Genomic DNA, 7204 nt, shown 5'->3' with positions numbered 1-7204 from the left:
TGAAAACTAAGTTAAGCTTGAAGCTCCCTTGCAGCCTTGGCAAAAAGGGAAACATATATCCTAATGAGACAAAGCCTTTCCCCTGTGCTAAAATGTACTTGGAATATTACCCAGAGTCCTCTGTTTGAGACGTTGAAAATATAATGGATGTCCTCACCCTGAGTTTTATAGAAGACACAAAAATTGTCTTCAATATGGCCATAAAATAAAATCTGAGGGTACATTATCCATCAAGATGGACAGGAAACTTGAACATGGGGGCAAAACCCAGCTCTCTTCATGGCAGTTGCCAAGATGATAACACTATCAGGGAAGGTAAGATTTCCCCAGGGAAAAGTGAAAGTCCCACGAGCAGACCGTAAATAACTATAGGAAGAAGCTCTCCACCCTGACACAGAGGATCTTATATTTGAAAGGCTAAGTATGAAAATCCAGACATAACCTAATCCTCGTAAGTTGTGTTTAAGAGTCACTCAATTCTCTGTTTTTAAGGTCTTGCAAAAAACATTAAAATTCTAATTCTTTTAAAATGAATTAGAGCCAAAGTTGTGTTTTGTGAAACCCACACACCATATTATTTTGGTCAATTTCATCTACTAGTGAAAAAGCAAAGCAGTCAAACCACGGATTTCCAGCGGTGCAGATACCTCCAAAGAGGAAAGCAATCAGCAAAAAAAAAAAAAAAAGCCTTCCATCTCTTTCCTTCATTGTACCAGAGCACCAGTTACTAAGAATCTCAGATGAGTAGAGAAATAACTATTAAAAAATTGAATTCTTGTCTACACAATGCCAAAACATCTAGTAAGTCTGGTTAAAAAAAAAAAAAGTCAACCCAGATGTTTGGCACTATATAGACAAAACACCCAGATGACTGGCTGAACTTGCGAATAAACTGCTGAAATGGGCCAGATGTTCTGGCTTCTTCGGGCTTCGGAGCCTAGGGGGTCCTTGGGGACATCAGGAGAAAGCAAATGTTCCCTCTCGACCTTCACCACCTGCATGCCTTCCTTGGAAACTGAAGTGGGTGTGTCACAGCGGGGTTTCAATTAAAAACGTCAAGGACTGCCTTAGAAAAAGCAAGGGAAAAGTACAAGAAGGCCAGTAATGTGATATTTATCTGAAATCCGTGTTTTGGGAAGTCACTGAGTCACATCTATCTTGAGGCACTGTGGTTGCATATCTAAATATGCTTCCCCTTGAGACTTTCTCTTTCAACCCAAGTTCTGGGCTACCCTTACCCAACCCAGGGGGCAGTGGTTTTTTACAGGCAACCGTTAACGCTGAAATCTACAGCTCTCTGCTTCCCCACATCAATTTTGCCCCTGCCTTGCTCCCTTCTTCATGGTTCCTGTTATATCTTTTCTTTCCTACAGAGGTGTGCTAAGTAGGAAAGGGAGAATCAGAATCAAACCAGGGATTCTTCTGGTACAGCCCAGCCATGGGCAGCCGTGGCAGAAAGGCCCAATGCCAGAGCTGGCAGGGCGAGCAGAGGGGACAGAGGGACTGGGATGCTGAGGGATGCTGCCCTCCACAAGGAAGAGACCCACGTGGCTGCCAGCCAGCCAGCAGAGGCTCCAGCAGCCCTCAGGCGGGTATTAACTGACAGGGTGGGACACAGCCACAAAACCCAGAATCCCCTCCAGCAGATTTGTCTAAAATGGTGCCTCGCAGGAAACTGAGGGCAGCAGGAAAGGAAGAGTCTCATCTACCACCATGTGATTACCGAGCTCCCAACCGTATTTAGAAAACAGCATCGGCTTCCATCAGAAAGTTCAGCTCTGCCTTCAATCCATGATCTAATTTTTGTTTTCAGAAAGGCGTCTGTTTTGTTTCTTTTAAAAAAACATCATTAAAAAGATTTCCTTTGAGTCAGTTTTCTCTGTAGTCACCTTCCTTGGGAAACTTTCTGCTTCTCTGTGAAAGAAAAGCTGTGATTGCTTTCTTGTCCCCCTCCAGAAACACTTATTCAGACATTATTCAGACAATTTCCCGACTGCCACCGGAGAAGGAGTTTCTGCGTCTCTCATCAGGATACAATTAACAGAACAAATGAAGTGATGTGGGAAAGAAAATAGAAAGAGGAATCATTCCCACTGTCCCTCACGAAGTCGTCCCTGCACTCTGCTGGGCTGAAAGAGATCAGAACCGCAGATCTGAGAGTTGAAAGAACATCAGCTCCACACCCACCCCAACACCCATAGGACACATCCCGATTTCACTCATGTCAAAAGATGGCGCAGACGGACGGGAAAATTTAAACACAAAAAGAAAGTGTTATTTTCCTCTCTTTGGATTAACAAAAAACTCCTTCTCCCGTATCTAACCACCCCCTCCCCTCGCCCCCTCCTCTCTCAGGGGTTGGCTTTATTTAAAAAACTATATTTCTGCCCAGGCATTCAAAAATGCTGAGTGCCTCAAGCAAAGTAGTAGAATAAGCATGTTTCTTACTGCTTCTTGGCAACTCTGCGGCCCAGGACCTGCTTCCAATTAGGGATCATGTGGCTTCAGTTTAGTATTATCATGAAAATGAAATTACCACTTTAGAAAAGTCAAGTTATTTTGGAAGTGAAAACTGCAGGTCAGAGCCCACCAAAATTCCAAAAAATTTGCTCAAGAAACATCTTATTGAAGGGTCAAACTGGTCTGGCTGATAAACATCCTGGCGTTTGTGATATGTGCCTCTCCTCCGGCAGTTCCACTGCCCCCAACCCGGCCCTAGGTCAAGTTCATTGTCCTTGGGAAAAAGGTATCCCTCTGACGGCAGATCCAAGCTTGCTCTTCTTGCAAAGCAATAGCACCGGCTTCTCTGATCCTCTGATGTCCTTGAACCAGTGGACCTCATGCACTCACCTGGCTGGGACATAGCCTACCTTAGCTGGCTCTTTCTCTCCTGAGGTTTCTATTCCCTGCCCAGCCCTGCCGCCTCCCACCCCCACCGCCCCCCAACAAGATTGTAAATTCCTGAGAGCAAGGGCCATGTCTTTACTTTTTTGCAGCTTCATAAATTCTTAGAACAGGAAGGGACCAGATCCAGTGGCTTCATTCTAAAGATAAGGCCTATTAACTAGTTCTGGCACACACGCTCTGAGGACTGAGGCCTCTGTCCGCAGCCAGGTCAGCCCTGAGCCCACAGGATGTCTGACAACAAGGATGCCCTTCAAAAGTGTTGCAGGCCAGACCCGGGAGACCTTGCCTATCAGCACAGTGGTTAAGGCCCTTGAGAGTCAACCCAGCCAAAGTAATATATAAGTAAATAACTTAATTAATTAATTTTTTATTAAGTTTATTAAAAAAAAAAAAGACCCTTGAGATTCAGAAAGACTGGGTTCAAATCCTGGGGTCATCACCAACTAGTTCTGTGACTTAAGACAAATTGCTTTACATATTTTAGGCTTCATTTATTCATGTGTAAAGCTGGGAAAATAGGGTTTGCTGAGGATTAAAGAAGCTAACGTATGTATTTAGTCCATGTGCCTATCATTAGGAAGCACTAAATAAATGGATATTGTTTTATTGTCATTATTATTTGGCATGTTTGATGGAACCCAAACAGAGGGGTTTCTTTTATAGAAAGCTCCAGCGTTTGTCATATGAAAACATGGGTTTATTTGGAGGAAATGGTCTGTATCGGCTTTTTGGAACCATCTCTGTTATTATGAAATTCCAGGAACTGGAATAAAATAACAAGGGGGTGGGAGAGTGGATGGCTCACAAAGCAACTGGAACCAACCAGCCCGGGGGTCACGGATTGAATGAGCACCCACTGTGTGTCAGGCGCTGTGTCTGGTGCCGCAGGAAATCCAGGCCATGTTAGACGCGGCTCGGTCTTCAAATGCTCACAGTCTATTTAGAGACATGGAATTCACGGGAAGAAAACTAAAATTCCAGCTGTGGGTAGTCTGTCTCAAGGGGTCTGTTGATCACAAAAACTACAGAAGAAACAGGATGCCTTCCAGGTGGTGTGGGCAGGAAAAATGTCACAGAGAAGGTGAAACTTAAAGGAAGCTTTGAAATTTTGCCATTTGCAGCAACATGGATGAACTTGGAAGGTATTACGCTAAGTGAAACAAGTCAGACAGACTTGATGACATTGCTTATATGTGGAATCTAAAAAATACAACAAACTAGTGAATATAATAAAAAAGAAGCCGACTCACAGATACAGAGAACAAACGTGTGGTTACCCGTGGAAGAGTGAAGCGGGGTGGGGGGGGGGCAACATAGGGGTGGGGGAATGGGAGGCACAAACTACTGGGTGTAAGACAGGCTCGAGGATGTCCTGTACAACACGGGGAATACAGCCAATATTTTGTAGCGACTGTAAATAGAAAGTAACCTTTAAAAATTGTATAAAAATTAAAAATCAGTAGGTTTTGAAGCACTGGGAAGACTCAACTAGGTGGAGATGAGGAAGCAGCACTCCTCACGCTAAAGGAAGAGTCTCTGTGAAGTCCCAGATGTAGGGATTTTAAGATGTGTTTAGAGGCAGTGAAACCAGCCTGGCTAAAGGTAAGGTACACCTACAGGCTTAGGGAACAGAAGATTAGAAGAGTTGCTTGAACATGCACTGTGAAGAGCATTGAATGCTCTGCTTATCACAGGGCCTTAGCATGACTATGCCGAGTATGAGTCATTAGTCATTAGCATTGTGCAGTGTACAACCTAAACAACTGTCCTTAGCAGCTTGGCTAAATCTTTGGACTTCATCTTGCAGGTGGCCATGAGGCACTGAAGATTTTCGAGTAAGATATCAGGGTCTGATTTTAATATATGTTGTTGAGGACATTGCACTCAACTTGGAAGAGTTTTAGAAGTCAGTTATTCCAATTCCATGGAATAACTGACCATCAATTACCAATTTGGGTGTGGAGAAGGAGGGAAGTCATGGTGCTTTAAAGCCCTGGCCTCTTTACGATTCACAGTCTCTGCACCTTTGGAGTTTAAGGAATCTTGGTCCGAGTTAACAATTTTTCAAAGCTGACTGGGGAGAAAAATCTCAGAATAGAACATATTCCAGCCGTCCAATCTTTATTGTGGGCTGTTCTAAAATTCTCCTTCTCTAATAGCAGAATGTCTGAAAGAGTTTAGAGAAGGAGGGGCAGGCTGTGGGGCTAAGGAGAGGGAGAAGCAGCCATGGTACCAACTAAACCTCCTTAGAGGCAGGAAATGAAGGAACAGGTGGATGCGGGGACTCGGTCACAATTCTTCCATTTTCCCTTTCACTGTCTTTGAGAACAATCGTTCTGTGCCTTAACGTCAAAAATGGAGACAAATCCAGGATTGTGCCAAGAGAAACTCCGCTGGATGTAGCACTATCCTGAGTCTAACGTGAGGTGGAGGGCAAGGAGGGGCGACTATTACAAAAGGAAACATCCGTGTGTGGTCCTCCTCACACACACTGGTAATTGATGGGTGAGTTTCTGTATCACGGGCTACGTCAAATGCCATCCAGCTCAAGTCTTTAACCCACTGCACCGGGCAGACAACCCCACGGCCCCCAGAGGCTCCCAGGAACCCCCGGCCCTGGGTTCCCCATGTCATAGCTCCTACTGGCCACCAGGGAAGACTGAAACTCAGAGGAGAGCAGAAATTTTCTGCAAGGCAGGAAAGGTGTGGAGCAGATGCTGGGGATGGGGGTGCCAAAGGGATGGAAACAGATGCCTGGGAGTTTCTGCCATCAACACCTACTTGTAGATTCAAGTTTGAGCCGTCATTTGCAGATGGCTGTGTAAAATAATCCATCTCCCATGACCTCAGTGGAACATGACTTGGCTGGCGGGGACAAAGCCTCCTGAGGAGAAAAGCAGCTTGCCCAGATCTTCACAGAAAGCTGAAAAGATCCCAAGATGGGCCCCACTGCTTTAAGGCAGGAGGACTGGAGAGAGGTCAGGGACCCCAGAGCTACACCAAAGGAGCCTTTTCAAACCCTGTGGTTGACCACAGGAGAGAGAAAACGTGGAGGGAGAGCACAGGGGTGGAGGATGGTTCTCCCACACACTCTCTCAGGCCCCTAGGGAGCACCAGGGACCATGTCCCCATCTCCTCCTTCATCTACCACACTCGGACACACCCAGAAGAGTCATCTGTTTCCTCAGGAGAGAGCAGCACAGGCGAAGCCCAGCTGACCCCACAGAACCCCATCCCAGAGCTGCCCCCAGCCCAGGGAAGACCCCTAATGGATGTGCCTGGCGGGACCCCGGGAAGCCCAGGCATGAAACTAGAACGGAAAAGAAAATGACTGCAGATTGCCGACAGGCAGCCCCGGGTCCGTGAACTGCAGGGACGGGGGTAATGTCCAAACACAAACCGAGCAGCTACCAGAGTGGGGTTCTGGGTGGCTGGCATTCCACCAGCACGGCCACCGGGACGGCAGCAGGGATCAGCGGCATTTAGCCTTTTTTCTGTCATTTCTTGCAAATGCTGCTCGGACCATCTCGAGATTAGGGCCTCGCGTAGGATTCCAGAGCACCGCCGGGGCGCTCGGGGTGCTGAAAATTCAGGAGGAGAGGATGCCACGAGGCCCCTTGCCTGTGGTCAACACCACTCATTGTGATGAACAGGACATCGCCTCGTTTCTCTCTCCTGCTTCTTTCTCTCTGCTGCCTTTTTCTTACACACAGAAGATGTGTGTGTGCGCGCATACATATAGAATACTATACATAGATAAAATATAACATAGTATAATACAATACAATAGATCCTTGTGTATCAGCATAGAAGTCGAGATCCTTGAGACTGACTTTCGGGCAACGGCCGGTTTTATCAGCCCAGTCCTTTGAAAATCAGCTCAGAGCAGGGTCACTTCGAGATCTCTGTGCTACCAGTTTTCAGGAGGAACCAGGTGTATTTCCCTTAAGTGTTCCAAAGGCTCTCTGTGAGTGGATTCTTTTACTCAGCTCACAAAACCAGAAGCTTCCATTAGCTTCCATGACTGTCACATCAACAAGCTTCCAAGGTTGGGCAAACAGTTGGTAGCATCTGGCTGAGGCTGGCTCACACTTGAAGATGGGGAAGGGTCTCCTCGCAGTGCCACAAGCTTCTGCCTCCTTTCCTGACCTTCTCCTCACCTCACCTCTCCTGCAAGAGTGTTTTAAGAATGAGCTGTTCCCCACCACCATCCCAGCTCCATCCACGTCTCTAGATGGATGGCGGTAGGAGCACACCTCACTCTGCTGGGTTGCTGATGCCTCACCCTCCTGGTCTT

The sequence above is a fragment of the Leucopleurus acutus genome, assembly GCF_964270905.1.
Source record: "Leucopleurus acutus genome assembly, chromosome: 10".
In the NCBI taxonomy this organism is placed as follows: Eukaryota; Metazoa; Chordata; class Mammalia; order Artiodactyla; family Delphinidae; genus Leucopleurus; species Leucopleurus acutus.
This window is presented reverse-complemented; position numbering follows the sequence as displayed.